The sequence below is a fragment of the Halyomorpha halys genome, unplaced genomic scaffold, assembly GCF_000696795.3.
Source record: "Halyomorpha halys isolate HHAL.00 unplaced genomic scaffold, Hhal_1.1 Scaffold231.1, whole genome shotgun sequence".
Lineage (NCBI taxonomy): Eukaryota > Metazoa > Arthropoda > Insecta > Hemiptera > Pentatomidae > Halyomorpha > Halyomorpha halys.
In genome coordinates, this window is record NW_027114318.1 from 321,407 (window position 1) to 339,627 (window position 18,221).

At 31.2% G+C, this 18,221-nt stretch overlaps 1 long non-coding RNA gene across 2 annotated transcripts in view; it reads left to right on the forward strand.

Annotated features, from left to right (window-relative positions):
- Positions 1-18,221, forward strand: part of LOC136796789 (uncharacterized) — a 472,034-nt gene that overhangs the window by 253,384 nt on the left and 200,429 nt on the right. The window contains exon 3 of one of the 2 annotated variants that reach the window (XR_010844541.1): positions 2,965-3,138. The exons of the other annotated variant lie outside the window; for it this stretch is intronic. This is a non-coding gene — a long non-coding RNA (uncharacterized lncRNA). Of the gene's footprint in view, positions 1-2,964; positions 3,139-18,221 lie in introns of those variants that run through there. 2 annotated transcript variants of the gene reach the window in all.

The window sequence follows — 18,221 nt, forward strand, 5'->3', positions numbered from 1 at the left end:
CATTTAGTATCCACTAGTGCACACACTAACATCCTTTTATTCGAATCTTTCAACTGATTCACTCCTTTTTGGTTAGTAGATTCTTTCTAAAGGTTGTTTAATTGATTTTCATTTAGTTTCTTTTTTTTGTATACTCAAAAAAAAACTTCTTTTTTTATTTATAAAATTCTTAAAAAATAAATAAGTAATAAATTGGTCTTTTTAAAATTCACACACACTTACGCACACACATATATACTTATTGTTAACCAACGTCTCACCCCACTTTGCAGGGCTTCGTCAGGGCTGACAGATTGCAACAGAAATGTCAACCAATTCGAAGAAAATAATTGACCGTATGAAGTATATTGGAAGAAGATAGTCTGGGTGGCGGTAAATAAAGGTATCAAAATAGTAAAAGAAAACTATTTTGTCAAAATGCCTTGACGAAGCTCTGCTAGGTATAGCGAAATGTTGATTAACAATAAATAGTTTTTATTTACTATTTTAATACCTTTATTGACTCATTAATTGAACTCCTGTCACCCCTACCCAATTCTGTTTTATGGACAAAATAGCATACTTTATGTACCATCAATATATGTTTCAAGCTATTTTTGGTTCGTCTGGTGCAGTTGTGCCATGTATCCAAAATGTTCTCGCTTATAACATCATGTCGACAGTAAACAGAGTGCAAGTTGATTTATCGCTTTGTTTATATTGAAAAGGGCGTCGATCCACAACTCGTTCGTGGTGTACTTTATTGTTCGATTCGGGGGTTTGTTTTCCCCCGGTGCGTTATTTGTATTGTTGAAATTTTTATATTTTATTCTATAATTATTATAGTATGATGAGACCAAAGGATATGGAGAATTTGATTTGATTATTACCGAAATCAAGCAATATTTTGCTCCCCCCTTAAAAACTATATATATATTTAAAACCTCATAAATCATATTCGGTTGTTATGGAATGGCATTGGATTTTAATTTATAAATTTAATCTTATCCTATCGCGTTCTTTGCACGATTTTTAGTACTATAAATATGATGAGCATATGTTAATTATGATATATGTATGATCTATATGAACATAAATATGATAAACACTTGTTTAATATGGTGTATATGAATATAAAATATGATGATGAGCACTTTTTTGTATTGGAAAGTATTGCTTAGTACTCCTTGTCCTACTATACCTAATTACTCTCTCTTTTTTTTAATAATATTTTAAATCTGTTTTCCAAAAAATTTACTTGAAATTTACATATTTTATATCTTCTTTAAGACATAAATAATGTTTACAAATATATATACAGCGTTAGTCAGCTGTTACTTCGATGTCAGCTGACTGAGGAGATCAGCTGAACGACTGTATATAAAGAGATGTACCGAACCCAATAAAGCCAGTATGTTACAGCAGTTCAAGCGTGTTTGATATTATTCTTTCTTCTCTTTTTTGACATTTTGCTTTCGCTGATACTTAACTTATGATGAGTCAGAATTGTAACTTCAAAAAAAAAAAAAAGGAAAATGGGACACTAAATGAAACGCATAAGCTCAACTAAGATACTGCTTTATTCTACTATTTGATACTTGACTATATATACATTCTGGTTTGTTGACATGGTGAGTTTAGGTATTAAGATTCATAACACCTATACCCTGATTATAACTCCCCCCTGCCAGTTGATGAACGATTCCTAAAAATATAAGCAGAATTCAAATTATGACGTCAAAAACCGATTATTTAAATCTCTATGATGTATCAAATATTAAATCTCTGTGTTTGAAAATGTAGATTCTTCTGCCTTCATAAAAGTTGATGCTGTCGTCAACCAACCTATCTCATGTACTTAAAAACAGTTGGTCAATTTACGTTGTGTTTATCTGTGAAAGATGTGCTATTCAAATGCTTCTAAAAACGTATTAATTTCATTAGTAAATAATTAAATACTGGGAAGCAGGGAAAACTCAAAGCCCGCATTAATGGAAAATATGTAAATACCTTTAAATTATAATTTAACATGAATTAAAATATTCTGTATATTACATTTAAAAACAAACATATTTCCATAAAATGTATAATTGTATATGTTCTTGTTTGTGGTTTCATTAAATTTTTAGCCGAAATGTTCTGAAAAAACAACGACTTGCATCATTTCATATCGTAAAAATATAGTATATCAATTACGACCTGAAATGGTCACTTCTTATTTGTTTGATTGTTTAAAAATACACTGTATGTTTTTTAAAGGAACTTTAATGCGATCAGAAACTTAATTTTTTTTAATATTATGTTTTATTACTTTTATCCATATATGTCATGGGTGTATGTTTCCAAATGAAAATTCTTGAAAAACATAAAAATATATGTTAGCTTCTTATTGGATAAGGGGGGCCAGTTTTCATTAATGTTTTATTCAATTTATACTATATATTATACTTCTTATTAATAAGCGGTAAATAGCAACTCTACTAACCAGTGTCCTGTCATGTCTCATTACTAATATTGCTTCAATATCTAATATAAGTATCTATATAGTAAATTATATGAGCATGGAGTATGTATGTAAGGTGATTTATAGCTTTCAAATTTTAATAAAAATGAACAAAAGTCTATGAAAACCTGCCTAATTTGTTTTTACTATATAATATTACATTCTGTCATAATTTTAGACAATGGTAATATCGAACTCATTCACACCATATTTACAAATATATAAATTAAATGATAGAAAAGTAAGAAATAAAAAAAAAAATTAACCTTAAAGTTAAATAATATCTTGAACACAATCATTTCTATTTACAACTCCGAACAGAGCTCTTCCTATGGGGAGAAGGCAGGGCTTCGGAAGATCCCGGCGCTATTTTTTCTTACTTTTGAAAATACAATTTGATTAATTTTATTTGATGATATTTTATTTATTTATTAATTTTTTTTTTACGTAAACCATGTAATAATGTTATATTTATTTTTCAGGTAAGTGGCCTAGTTTGATGGTATCCTGTTAATGTAAGTATTTGGGCCTCATTAATTTGTTCGGTGATTATAGTATGTAATTCGATTTCAAAGAGAAATTTTTCAATTTGTAAAATATTTAAAGTTCTTTATAAAACACTCTTAATTCATATGGATATCCGCTAAGTAGATTTTTTAGTTACTGTAACCTCCCAGGTATCCACCTACCTTAAATACATAAGATCAGTTCCAGGCATTTTCTTATTTTTTGAGACAGGCTGTACATAAAAAATTATAATTTTCATAGCATGGGGAAAGTCGAAAAATATTATGTTTTTTTAACTTTCTTCATATTTAAGGTTGAAAATTTGAGACTCTTTCAAACCTTTCCAGGTGAAAAATTTCAATTTTTTGACACGGCTGTTGCATTGCTGTTGTATGTTTGTTGAGGGCAAATAGTTGACTTAAACATTCGTTTAATTTATTATTAATGTTAGCATGCCCCGAAATACCCCCGTGGCCTGATTTTCTCCTGAAAGTTTTAAAAGTCGGCCTAAGTCCTGGCCGGAAGTAAGCTAAGTAAGTAAAAGGAACTGAGCACTGGACTATAAGAAGGAAGGGTTGAAGGGTTTTCCCGGGGGTGAGGCTCGCCAAGTTTACTTTCGAAGCAACAATAGCCAATCCAATCTCCAATACTTTCAGGTAGATGCAGAATTCACTAGTAGGCCATACCTCCCCCCGCCTGTTCTCCCATTCTCCCACTCCCGCACCGGCACCCCTCCCGCAACCATTTAGAATGTTGTATGCCATGCAAATCGTAATTATTAATACTAAACACTGTTTCCAGATATAAAAGTGGCCACAACTTCCTACAATTTGGATTACTTACTTTGACTAGAGTTAAGGTGTTCTCGGGTGAATTCAATATAGTGACTTTACCAACGTCTGTAACGCGGACACGGCTGTATAAATAAAAAAAAAATCAAATAAATGTCGTAAATCATTAAATTTTGGGTTATTAGCTAGTGTTTTACATTTATTATAATTCAAAATAATGTACTGTTTTATTGAAAAAATTAATACAATGTGCCACAATTGACAGCAATAAGTATTAGTGTTCAAATTAGGCATTTATTCCATACAAAAAAATAATAAGAACAAAATCTAAATGATAACAATACTCAGGAAATATAGTGCCTAGGAATTTTTTTTTTTTATTTTATTTATTTATTGATATTTACAACTGTATAAAAAAATGCAACCAGTAAATTTGATCATAATGATATGATACAGGATGTAGTGAAACTACCCAGTAGTAGAACTCTAAAAACAGTTTACAATATAAGGTCACGAGGCCGAGTAGAAAACGAGTGGGTTTGGGTGGTTAGGGAGTTTATTATGGAAGGAATAATATCGGGTTCGGGCTAGATCGGTTACATAAGGAACATTTAGGTCTTTATGGATGGTTTTATTAGTAACAAAATAAGGAGCATTGAGGATTTTACGAAGGATTGGATACGAGAGGAATTCGAAGGTTTAGTGGAGCCCCAAAGCTCAACTCCGTATGTCCAGATGGGCCTTATTATTGTCATGTAGATCAGTCTTTTGTAATGAGTTGGAAGTTTAGACCTTTTGTCTAGTAAGTCCTGTAATAGTCGGAATCTGCGTGCAGTTTCCTGTCTTTTCAGTCTTGTGTGAGGATTCCAGGTTAGTCGTTTGTCAAGATGTAGTCCAAGATAACGAATCTGTTCTACAGGGGTAAGAGGCACATTATTAAAGTATACTGTAGGGCAGTCGGCAGGTTTACGACGAAGAGTAAATTTGATTTGTTGGGATTTATTTTTATCCTCCAATTTCGACACCATTCTTCGAGGATTGTGATATGGGACTGGAGAATTTGGGATGCAATCAAAGGTTTATTACTAACTATGAGCACACATGTGTCATCAGCATATGTGGTAAGGATAGTGTTAGGAGTTGTTGGTATGCCAGCTGTATAGATGGTGTAGAGGATGGGACCGAGAATACTACCTTGAGGAACACCAGCGGATTGAAATAGAGAGATGAATAGGAACCATTGTGGTTTACTTGAAATAATCTGCCTAGGAAATTAAAATAAGAAATAATAATGAAAAAATAAGATAAGTTAATTCACACCTGGTGCGACTCGTTCACTCAATCACATGCAGAGAATTATATTTTTACCCTCACTCACTCATCAATACAATTTTTTACCTATTTCCATTTGAATCTTGAATCCATCAACTTGAAACTTTATATTTTAGCCTGTAACTAACTACATGGTTATACCTATCAACAAACGGATTGCACCAGCAGTCACTGGTTTTGTGAGCTCTTCAATTTTGGTCTTATCATTTTTGTGCTATATTTACAGGGTGTATATGTTACATAAGATAGAAGAAAATTTTTACGACTAGAAAAAAAGTTTCCTTTTTTACCATTTTTTCAATTATTTTTGGCACGTAATGGACTGTGGCAATCTTCAAACTTGGTAGTTCTTTCCGAAGGCAAAATAATATACATCTTGGCTCCTATGATGTTTTCCTGTATCTTCCAAAGGTTACAAATTGGATGTAGACCGAAGTTTAAGTCTAGCTCAGCAGTATATATAATTTTTTATTTATTTATGTGATACAAGTTCAGTTCGGCGTGGTAGGGCTTTCATGGTTAATGTAAGAGGTACATTTTGCTCAGAAGTACGTGAAAAAATATGCCTGCTGAAAAAAATTCTGCAACGAATATATATTTTTAGATATGATGTAATATTTATATCATTTTGACTTTGGCAGTCCTACCAAGTTTGAAGACTGTCTTCGTCAGAGTCGATTGAGTGACGAAAATAATTGAAAAATTAACAGAAATGTACAAATTTTGTTCAAGATGTACAGCTCTGGTTCTATCTGAGATGTGCCCGGTGGAGGTACAGAAAAAATTGTAGATCTGACAAAATCTACTTTTATTTTTTTTTGATTAATTATAGAATAAAATTTTCAATAGTGTGCACCATTGAAAAAAGTTTGGAAATTTGGGGGTTTTTATCCTCCCCGTCCTGGCCTTACAACATGAAACCTGGCAAACTTAAGGTGATCTGTCGTCAAAAGAACATAATAAAACTGTCTGACACTAACCCCTAACTAGTGATTGCTGCTTTAGCGCACTTACTCAGCCTCCACTGGCTCACTACCAGTGACGCGGTGAAAGGGCTGCGCTGTGATCTCATACGTCTCCTCATACGTCCTCTACCCCTCATACGTGGGTTAATTAAGTATCAACGGCCTTAGAACTTGAAAAAAAATAATCTGATTATAGAATTTTGTCATGTTTGAAGTTATTGCTAAAGTCAATAACTTCAAAATTAGAATGAAATGTTGCCCCATTCAGTTAAGAAACAGTCTCACATTTCCATTTATTGACCGAAAAATTTATTCTCCGTTCCACGGTGCGGCGATAGACTGTGGTCAGGCAACGCACCTGGTGCTTACCTAGTCACCATAAACTGGAGGGTCTTTAATAATTTGGGGAAGAACCTGATAGTTGAAATTGGTATTGTCCGCATTAGCTTTTAGTGCAAATGGACTGGGTATTTAAGATAGTATATTGGCATTTGTCCTTGAAAGTATTTTCCATTCCAGATTCGATTGCTTTAATGAGATATGTTTGTATTTAGTTTTGAAGTTGCACTGTTTTATCGGTGTGGAACTTGCGGTGTTGCGATAACGGGTATTCTGAAGATGAAGTTTGAAAGCAAATACAGTTTATAGGCAGAGTTCCCTTTAAGGCGGAACACACCGGAACGGTATTCCGGTACCTCACTTTTGGAAAAAAAAATTACAATAGTTAAAGAAATTTATTGTCTTCTAGTCACACTTGAAGTAAAAGCTAAATGTAAAATTCGCTGATCGAAACGATTGGCTATGATTTTTTTTTTTCAAAAATATAATGTTCCAAATAACCTCTCATTTCCCGGAAAGTTTCGGCTACGCTATTCCTGGAAACCTTGCCTTCCCTATAGGTATGTATAAAGAAAAAGTTTTTCCAAGAATGTCAAAGTATGGAAGTATATTTAGTATTTCGTGTGAAGACAGCTGTTCTGGGTATCGCCGTTCTTAGCTATATTTCTTTCTTGGTATCACCACAACTGTCGAAATATCCGTCAGATCCACGACAAGGTGTTTTCTATATCAAAAGCTGGGTTACAGACCCGTCATCTGAAGTAGCAATGCCCTGCTCTTAGCCCTTTTCTCCTCCTATCAAGAAGAATGGGCACTCTATTGTGCCTGTACAGTATACGCCCCTATGTTAACAGTTCTCAGTATTTATGATGAAGGTCTCTGTACCCCCGAGTCCCTCTTCTTCCTCTTTTGAGAAACTTCATCACTTCTTAGCGATTGCATATGAATATTTATTTCATATCTCTTTTATTAATGCTACTTTAGATTTATGAAGTGCGTGTTTAGATATCATGAAGTAACTACTATTTCTTTTGTTTGAAATAATTAACCATTTCACGTTCTTATCGGTTATGAAAAATGCATAAATATGAACTATGAAAGAATTTTGTAATTAACTAAAGTAGATAAAGCGTTTCCTAACTCTCACGATCATAATCTTCTTGGCAAAATAAAAATTGATATTCTACGGAAAAAATTATTAAAATTACTTTTTTTGAAATTTGAGTTAGCTAATGTGTTGCACTGAAAAGACATTTGGAAAATTAGTATGGGAATTATTGCCACAGTAAATAAATTAGATCTATCTTGAAATGAGACAGGATTAATTTGAACTGAATGTGAAAGTTGTATGATGCGCGCAACGCACCAGGTTTTTTGTTTCTTTATTATTGTTGTCAATGATTTTTATTTATTTTCATTATTATCGTAATCGAAACTCAGAATCGACAAATAGTGTCGAAACACTTTCCGTCGAGTGCCGTCATTTTTGTGACAGGGCTCCGTTCTTCTTCCAGGTGTCGCATTAGCGGAAATTGTTCGGCCGGCCTTGCTCTTTCAACGGGGACGGAAATGACAGGTTATCCATAGCTGGGAATCAGTGTCGGATGAATCCAACGCGGGTGAAATAAATGGTTTTCATGATGAAGAACTTCCTCAGCCTCTGAGGAAGCGTCGATTAATCTCTCCAGTTGCCTCATATTAGGCAGGCTCTGGAGGCTTCCCTCATTCTCTCCATTAGGATCCCTTATTCCGCCCTGTCTTCTTTTCTTTTTCCGGTTTTATCCTTTTTTTTTCTACCCCCATCATAAATTTTTGGTCTAATTAGTCGCTCTTTTTATATCTGTCACGAATAAATTTATGTTCAATTAATATTATATAATGGAAATTAGCGCTTTATTTAAATTACCACATTTTTTTTTTTATTCTTAGTTGTCTTTAGAAAAAATTTTGGATGAAGCTGTTTCGAGAACCTAGTTTAAAATCCTTAAATATCTTTTGCTCTTAATTATTCTGGGGAAAAGTTTAATATAAATTTTAAAAAAAAGAGAATAACACGTTGTTTATACGAAAAGTAGCTTCATAGGGTACTGATGATGATTGGAAATAAAATAAAAACTAATTATTAAATTGTTTATTTATCATTTTCATTTTGGTTTTATATTCCTTTGTTTCTAAATTTTTTTTTAACCCCTGGATGGTCATTTCTGACATCGGGGAGAAGGGTTATCTACAGGTTACCACTCCAACCATTAATGTTTTTAATACGTGAGACCTCCCTAAAATAAAATTCAACTCATTAGTGAGGTTGCTAAGGTTGGCATCTTAACTCTCTCGGCTACAGACGGTCCGTACCAAAGGTCTGGTTAGCCAAACATGTGTATTATAACGATTCTTACAATTGATAATGTGGGGGTTTGATCTCGTGCTAAAGACTTCCCTAACTTTTTACAATGTTATAATTACCATATATTCAGGCTAAACTAAGAAAAGACAAACCCAAGGAATTTAAAAAAAATATAAATAAATAAAATATTCGTGTAATATATAATTTCTTGTGAGCAGTAATAAGTTTATGAAGACGACCATAGTTCAATTTTTAAAAGAATAGACGAAAATTAATATTATTCTTGTCAATTGTGTTTTTGTGAATTATCACGTTTTCTACTCAATAGGAAGAGATTACCCAACAATTTTGATTCAGTTCAAATCGCCAAAAGCGGAAAGCAGATAAAAATTTCCTTTGAGAAAAAGTGCAATTTTTTTTTTCATCAGACTTGACTTCACAATTCTTTTCTCAGTAGCCTGTTGTGCTTAAGAAATCGCATTAAAAAAAAATCCATCTTATATACTTTTCACACCTATATACAATGAACTTAAAAAATATAAATTCATATGTATAGTTAAAATTTGAAACATTAGCGATAATGTTCTTCTATGATAGTATTTAAACTCATATAAGTAGAATCGGAAATAATAGAAAGTTTTCATTCTATTCTTTTTACACCTAAAATTTTTGTTATCATTTTTACACGGTAAGTTTTGAGGAGCTTCAAAAATCAACCTTTTTTTTCCAAATAACGAAAAATCTAAATATGTTGTATACTATGATAGGTATACAATTCATATGTATCATATACCATGATAACTACTACGACATTAAGCTCTCAATTGTGGAGAAGCAGTTTACGTGATAATCGCCGAAATAAATTTCCAAATTGTTGTCTTTTCGTTTTTTAGAAAAATCTTTTGGCTTATGAAAAACTACATATCAGAAACCATTAGAGGTACATATGCCTATTAGCACTCAAATTACCCTATTTTAAATAATTTGCTATGAAGTTTTTTAGTGTTATAGGTAGTTAAGGATAATGGAGCTCCGAATGAGAAATGAGCAAAACTTTTAGGTTTTTCTGGAACAAAAGAAATTTCCGGAGGCGTTCTTAAATAATTCAATATTTACTATATCCCTAATATAGTCTAGTTATAAATTAAACTATTTTTTACTTGAAAATATGAATTTTTTTTATTTGAAAGAGCTCAAAAATAATGGAATAGCCTCTATTTTTTTATTCACTCCAACTATGGTTGACCAGGGTCATCAATTTTATCTTATAACTGCATATAGTTTTCATTAAAGTAATCAAAATTGTTGTGAAAAAACTTTTTCTGGGCTCCACTCGTGCTGTTGGTCTAAGATCTCTAACGTTATTGGCTTTGTTTGATGCGTGTCGTTCTTAAACTAAATGGAATCAACCTCGTATCAGGAAAATTGAACTTCGGAGAGACAAAACCATTTTCTTCGAATTAATTCAGCTAAGAGAAAAGTTTAAATAACCTAAGTGGTTGAAATATGATTTCTGGAATGGGATATTTGTCATCCTTGCAAGTTGGAAATGGGGGGGAAGATATCTGGAGAATGGGAGGTGGAAGGAGCTGCAGTGCAACTCGGCTATCAAACTCATAAAAACTTTTTCTATTAAAGTTATTGGAGTGGCAAGAGCAGAATGATTAAGAACTTGAAAGTTTGTATTGTAAACTACAGGTTGTCAGATTTATGTTGGAAAAAGATCTAAGGGAGCAATCCTGGTTTGCATTATAGAGATTCTGAGACAAGATTCTTTGTCCCCACAAACTGTATTTATTTCTGCTACAATTCTTACTTTCGAGTGAATAGTTTTTACAAATAGTCAATTAATATATCGCGTTATTCCAGGGTGGTACAAAAATTATTCTATTAAAGATTGAAGGTTAAATTTTTATTCACAAAACATATTCTTGATTAGTGACTTATATAAAAGGAATAATTTTAAAATGATAATTTGTTTTCAGTCACTTCAAACGACTTGTGGAAATTGTTGGTAAACGGTAATTTTCATATTTTAGAATTTTTATAATGTAATTTACATGCATCTGCAAGGTACAAAAGTAGGTCTCTATCTATTTCCAAATATAATATGGACTCCTCAATAATTTATATTTATTTATTTAAGACCTATAGAATATATTATTGAACTAAACCATATTTTTCATACCTCGACCTGGGGATGCCAGCTTGTACAACATATCTTTGACAATTTCCATTGTAACAGTCAATAGTATCTTTCGCTTTGTGACCTATTCGATCAGTATAGGTAATTGTGAATTATTTACTTGCAGGAATATTTTTGAGCGTTAGGATACTGATTTAATTGGAAATGGCCTGCCGGTTAGATATCGCCACGGGTCTTTGTTATTCTACTGCCATTGCCGAATTTAAAATTGAAATTTCCACTCTTTGCTGGTGAAGGGATGTAGCTGAAAGTATTATGCGAAAATTTGTAAATCAGGGGCAATCACCCTATTGGTGGATTGGTGGTTGAAAATCTTGCTGAGACGTCCCTCAAGTCAAGCCGTGCGTACCTCCCAAAGCGTTGGGATGGTCTACGTGATTGGTTAGCCAAATGATCCTGTCAAGTGGGCTTACTGTTAACTTCCCCTTGAATTTTCACTCCCTTTTTTTTTTTTTTTTCAATTTAAGAAATAATTTATTTCACAATTTCACTACTCATGAATTTTAAATACACAGCTTTCGTTTTGGTTTTGTATTTAAAATTATGCATTATTTTTTTGAGACTCGTTATTATTAAAAAATGTAAATGCCTTTTTGTGGTGTAAGACAATATCTGAATATCAGTTTTTTGAATAATTGGCTATGAAACATTTACAGTATGATGATAACTTTTAGCTATGTGATTTATTTTTATTACTTATTTTCAAAATTGAATGTATATTATTAGTAAATGTTTGTATTTAATTATTTCTACATTATATCGCCCATTGCTGACTGACCCAGTTTTCATACCAATTATATATATGGGCTAATAGTAATAACGAAACAAACAATTTTTTTTTTGTTCTGCTTTATAAGCTATATGAATTTGTCCATTTTTCATCCAAAACCGAAGGCTTTATATATCTAATAGTGTTATGAACGGTATCTTGGGTGTATGTTTTGTAGTGTAAATTATTTTTAAAATGTTATGATGGTAGGATATAACTTATAATTCATATTATCACAAAAATGTTTGGTTCATTATTACACTTGGAGATCCAATTAATAATAATGATTTCTTTGTATTGAAGATCCAATTAAAACTTTTGGGATAGAGTTTTTTTTCGTTGTTGTTCATGGTTCCATTGGTTGAAGCATGTTAATTTTTTTTTTATTATATATTTTTTAACGTACTACCTAAATTAAACAGTAATGTTTCTAAAATTACTGATAAATAAATTTATTTCAGGGTTTAGGAAAGGGTTTTAAAAGATTAATTAAGACATCGCCTATGAGATTTGAACTTCATTCTGGATCTTTAGTTGTTAGGTAAAACACGTTTCCCATGTTTTCCCAGACCATAAAGAAAAGCTTGCTGAGATTCTATTTCAATTTCCGGCCTTGTTTACCTATCTTCTTTCTCCTCGGAATCTTCTTAAAGCCTCGAGTATATTTTCCAATTTCCTTTTGTTTATGCCTCCAACTGGTCCTGGGGGCTTACCTTCAAATCCGATATTCATTCCAATTTTCATATATTCCAAGCGCTTTTCATCATTTGTGAAAGTAACACCTTATAAATGCTCTATTTTCAATTGTGTTATGTTTATTAAATAAATTAATGAGTAGATGTGCTCGGACCATCCATTATTTTATTTACTATTTTTTCTTTTTTTATACTATTAATTTAACATAATTATTGATTTTTGACTATTGGTGTATAGGATTGACTCTAAATTTATAGTTTTATAAGTTGTTTATATGGCAGATATATTTATATATAAAAGATTGGATCTCTCCTCAAAGTAAAATATCATATGTTGGATTTTGTTTTAATGATATGTTTATACTTGAATGTAGATTCTATGTGAGGAGATGGTCGGGGATGCGGCTGAATGGTGAACAAATAGAAATGAAACTTATTTTATTTATGCCAACTTTTCAGCCAAAATTATAGACCTTCATCAGAGCTAAAAACAATACGAAATAACAACCACAATATAGTGAACAAAGACAGTATAAAAATAAACTTGAAAATAAAACTATAAGATGGTAAATTATTGTATTTAAGTGTAAGACTTTATAAAAATATAAGCATTATAAATACTATGAATAGTAACAATAAAAATATTTCTAATATTTTCAATCATCTCCTTATACTGTCTTTGTTCACTATATTATGATTGTTATATCGTTTAAAACTTTAGGCCTAAACGTGGGCTCAAATAAAATTTGTTTCACTTATTTGTGTTGATCTTTTTTTATTTATCCTGATTTACAGGGTAAAAACTGAAAATCATTGCCATCACATACTTTCTATCGATTCCTGTTGTTTCTATGAAGTTCATAATTGTGAAGGGATTTTTCTGAATTACCAATACTTGAGCTAGATATCAATGGACTAGGATTTCGGGTATTTCTTTTTGTGTATTTGTGTACTACACTCCTCAATTCGTTGATATGTTTTACGGTTAGTACTGTTTCGCTGCAGTTGTGGATCCCCTAGTTATCTAATCCTTTATATCTAAGCCATATTTAAAGCGACAGTATTCGGGTCGGAGCCGAGCGATACTTAATTGTCTAGTACAGAGTTTCCATAACTTTTTTACCACGGCATTCTTTTTGAATTAAAAGCATAGTGCGAGGAGAAGATGGTTGGGGGCAGCGGTCAAAATATAGCATAAATAAGTTGAAATAACTTATTTAATCGTACCAACGTTTCGGCCAGAATTTCTAGCCTTCATCAAGGCTAAGATAACCTACGAATACAGAAAATATAAACAGAATGACATGAAGTAAATAATTGTACAGATTGAAATTAATAAAATTAAAGTTATGAAAGAAGTGGAAAATAAAATGTATTTATTGGTAATTCACTAAGTATGTAAAATAACATAATTAAGGAAATAAAATAAAAATTTGAAGTTATATAATGCAAAGAAATATGAATATTTTAGTTTATTAATAATATGAAAATTAAAATTATGGAAAGAAAAAATAAAATTGAGAGAAAGAAAATGTATGTAACAAATTAACGTGTTCACAACAAAGGGGAAACGTTTCTTTCCATAATTTTTATTTTTAAATTATTAATAAACTAAAATATTCATATTTTTTTACATTATATAACTTAATTTTTATTTTATTTTCTTAGTTACTAGATTAATTTTTATTAATATATTTGTTTGAGAGTAGTTTAGTTTATTTAAAAACAATTTTGATCCTTTTTCTCAACTTTATTCTTTTCAAAACTTCCAACGTTTCGACCACTTAGGTCATTTTCAAGGATACCTTTACTTTGTTTTCATTTTTTTCTTCTAAAATTCCTAAAAATGCCGGCAGTTTGAAACCTGTTTGGAGTTTGCAAATGTAAATGATAGAATGAAAAGTGTTTAGTAAAAGTTTTAAATTTGGGAAAGAATTGTATAGAAGAAATTATGGGACAAAAGCAATTAGCCGGCATTTTAAAGAATTTTAGAAGAAAAAAATGAAAACAAAGTAAAGGGATCCTTGAAAAAGTGGTTGAAACGTTGGAAGTTTTGAAAAGAATAAAGTTGAGAAAAAGGATCAAAATTGTTTTTAAATTCCTTAATTATGTTATTTTACTTACTTATTCAACTACCTATATATGCATTTTATTTTCCACTTATTTCATCGCGATAATTGTGTTAATTCCATTCTGTGCAATTATTTACTTTATTTCATCCTGTTTATATTTTCTGTATTAATTGGTTTTTATCTTGTTTTGTTCTTAACCTTGATAAAGGCTAGAAATTCTGGTCGAAACGTTGGTACGATTAAATAAGTTATTTCTGTTATATTTTGACCGAACCCCCCAACCATCTTCTCCTCGTATAAGTGATCTATGGTCAACTATCTTTCATATTTAAAAGTATAATGGTAACAGATTATACCCTTGTCGAGCTAAACAATATAAAAATGTCACAACTGTCCTTAGACCAATTGAGTATGTAAGAAAATAAGAAAGAACAGTACAAAGTAAATGGTGGAATATACTGCATATTTAATATTTAAATTTTTTTTTAATATTTTGAGAAAGCGGTATTTGTTCTGCTGTGGCACCCAGTTCGGAAACCGTTTTGAACAATTTAAGCTTATTCATTGTTTGTTTGTTCCGTAAACGGAATTTCGAATTCTTACTGATTAAGTTCTCCAAAAGGTTGGAAAAAGATATGCGTTGGAAAGATTTGATCTTTAATTGTCATCCAACGAGTGAGCATCGATCGCTGATTTATCAACCTTCTCATTTCCAATTATGACAAAGTTACTCAGTATCCAATCGATTAACCACCTTTCTGCTGGATGTTTTCAAATGTAAAGAAGATAGATAATTTTTTTCTTTGATATGATTTTATATGATTTATGTTTTCTAAAATGGGGTTGCTGATAAATTAATGGGTGCTTTCATCATTCAAAGTAATTAATATTATATCTTCAATGGCTGAACTTCTCTGAAGCGCTTTTATGATGGCTCTCAGTGCTTTAAAAATAGTGCATAAACGATTTAATTAAAACGTTTTTGAAATCATATGCAAAAATATTAATTTTTTTTTTGTTTCCATCGCTGTAGATAACTTAACAGCTTTAATAATGATTTGTAAAAGGGACATTTTTTTTTTAATATAGCTTCAAATATATTTTGATTCTACATTTCTTACCCATTTGAGTAATTTCGTATTAAATAAGGGAGGGAAGGTCCAAGGAGCTATGTTGTTTTGTTAGTCCTTATAATTAGTAATGAAAATAAATCTTTATTAATAAAATTAATATTTTCATTATTACGAATATCCATCTTTATAATTAGTATTAGATTATATATTATGAAAATTTTATTTAATTTATGAATCATCCAAAATATTAAATGCCTATAGCAGGAAAACTTGAGCAAAAATTTACACAAAAAGACAATTTATTTTATTAGTGAATTTTCGATAAATGTTTTTTAACTGAGCTAGTAATTAATTATTTTTAAGTAATGCAAGGTTTTGCTGATTCGGAATCAAATAGGAAGCGATGAATTTTGCGTTTGAGCGTACAATATATTATTTAAAGAGTACATGAAACACTCATATGATGGATTTTAGGTCTGGGTTTATATTTTAGAAAATTATTTAGCACTAAGTTTCTGTCTACTGTGTGTTTTCAAGCTGTTATAAAATTATAAAAAAATATATAATGTCAGTATAGTTAATTACAAAAATTTAAAACATTTATCAGCTATTGTTTAATATCAGACTGGTAGCTAGAGAGTTCTTAAAAAATTCCAGGGTTGTACTGGAAATTAAGGGTCGGTTGTAGGTAGGGTGGTCATTAATACAAGAAGGGCTGTGGTACATGGGTTCCTTGCTTCAGTCCCTTCTTACCTCAGTCCAGTCACGTTTGTAGCAACTGTACCTCTGCCCTACCAGTACTCTAATAATTATTGTGGAAATTTTTAGTTACTTATAAATTAGATAATAAGATTCGTCCGGGGTGGGAGGAATATGTTTGCTTAGAAATTATTTCGGTTTTAACTTAATTCTTATTTTATATGGCTTATAATTGAAATGACGGTGTACATGCATGCATTCTAGATTCTGCCAAAAAAGAAACGGCATTTAAATTTAAATGTTTTTAATAAAGTTCACAAATAAAACTATATGTGTAATGGTTACTTCCATTCACATCATATTACAATCAAAGGTTTTATGTTACATGCAAATATGGTACATCAAATATTGTTTAATATTGAAGTACTGTACATTTTTAGAGTTCTGTTCCGTAGTCAATTCATAAGCATGCAGGTGGAAGGTTGGTTCTTTGTAGTAGGACTTGGAACGATCCTTTTGGAATAACACAATATAGTATTAACTCATATTTTGATTCATACATTCATATATTGAGAAATAACAGAAATATTTTATCTCATACTAAAAAAACTAATTGCAATTATAAAAGACCAGACACTCGGTGAAGGACCCAGCATTTTAGTAAGAATACTATTAGATGACTCTACTATAAAATCATGAGCCTCTCAGCTAGTAAAAAAAAACTCAGTAGTCAGCGCTTCACCCATTATGGTTTCGTTTGGACTGAAAATCACATTATTAATCAACTTTCACACCGAAAATCCATAAAGATGCATAGAACCAGGGACGGTCATTCCAAGACATCAGAAAGAATACTGGAGCATATAATGTATGTATTGTTGTGGTGTTTTGAAATAGAAATTAGGAGAACAAGTATAACAATATAAGATCCTCAAGCCGAGTAAGAAGAAGTCTTGAAGGTCTTGGAAGAATTCCGACTAAGCAGATTACTGAAGAAATTACACGCTCATGAGAATTTACAGTTACTCATACGACTAAAGCTTAGATGATGCCTTAGATAAATCCCGAAAATGTAGTTAGAGAGCAACAGATTTATTTTGAAATGGGATAGTTGGGGAAATCATGGAAGGGGCTAGAGAAAGCCACACTTGGTCAAGAGAGAGAGTTACATTAACTACTGGAAGTTCAAGACTGTCACTAGCAAAATATCTTATAGTACAAGAGCCCAAGAGGAGAAAAAAGGCAGTTATCTCACCCCAATTTTTGATTACTTTAATGAAAACAATGTATAATTAATAGTCAAAATTGATGAGTCTACCAAGTATAAGTAGGGGGATTAAAAAAATTGTGGCTGTTTCAAAACCATAAAAAGCACTAATTTTTCATACGGAGCTCTTATATCTTAAAAACTACCAACAACACTAGAAAGCCTAAGAGCACATTATTTAAAGAAGGGTAAATTTTCTGAAATATTAGCCTTAAGAGTTATTTAAGTTCAATAGTTCTCGAGATATAGCTTTTTAAAAAGCAAAACTTCTTAAAAATCTACTGAAAGATTAGTAGTTAGTTAACTTATATTGAGAAATCTATATCTCAAGAACTTCGTGACGTACAGATATCTATAAGCACTCAAATTAAAGCTAGTTTAATGGACTATAAAGAAGTTTATGACCTTTGCCTTCTTAGGAATAGTAGTTTTCATGATATATGCTAAAATAAATTGATTTATAGTTGTTCGGACAATAAGTTTGATTTATGAAAAACTTCACTTCAGAAACCTTTTGACGTACAGATGTCTGCCAGCGCTTAAATTAAAGCTAGTTAAATTTACTATAAAGTAGTTAATAATGTTTATCTTTTGTAGGACTAGTAGTTTTTGACAAAATAAACTCACAAAATGTTAAGTTGTTCGTAAAAAATGTTGAATTTTTGAAAAAATATATCTCT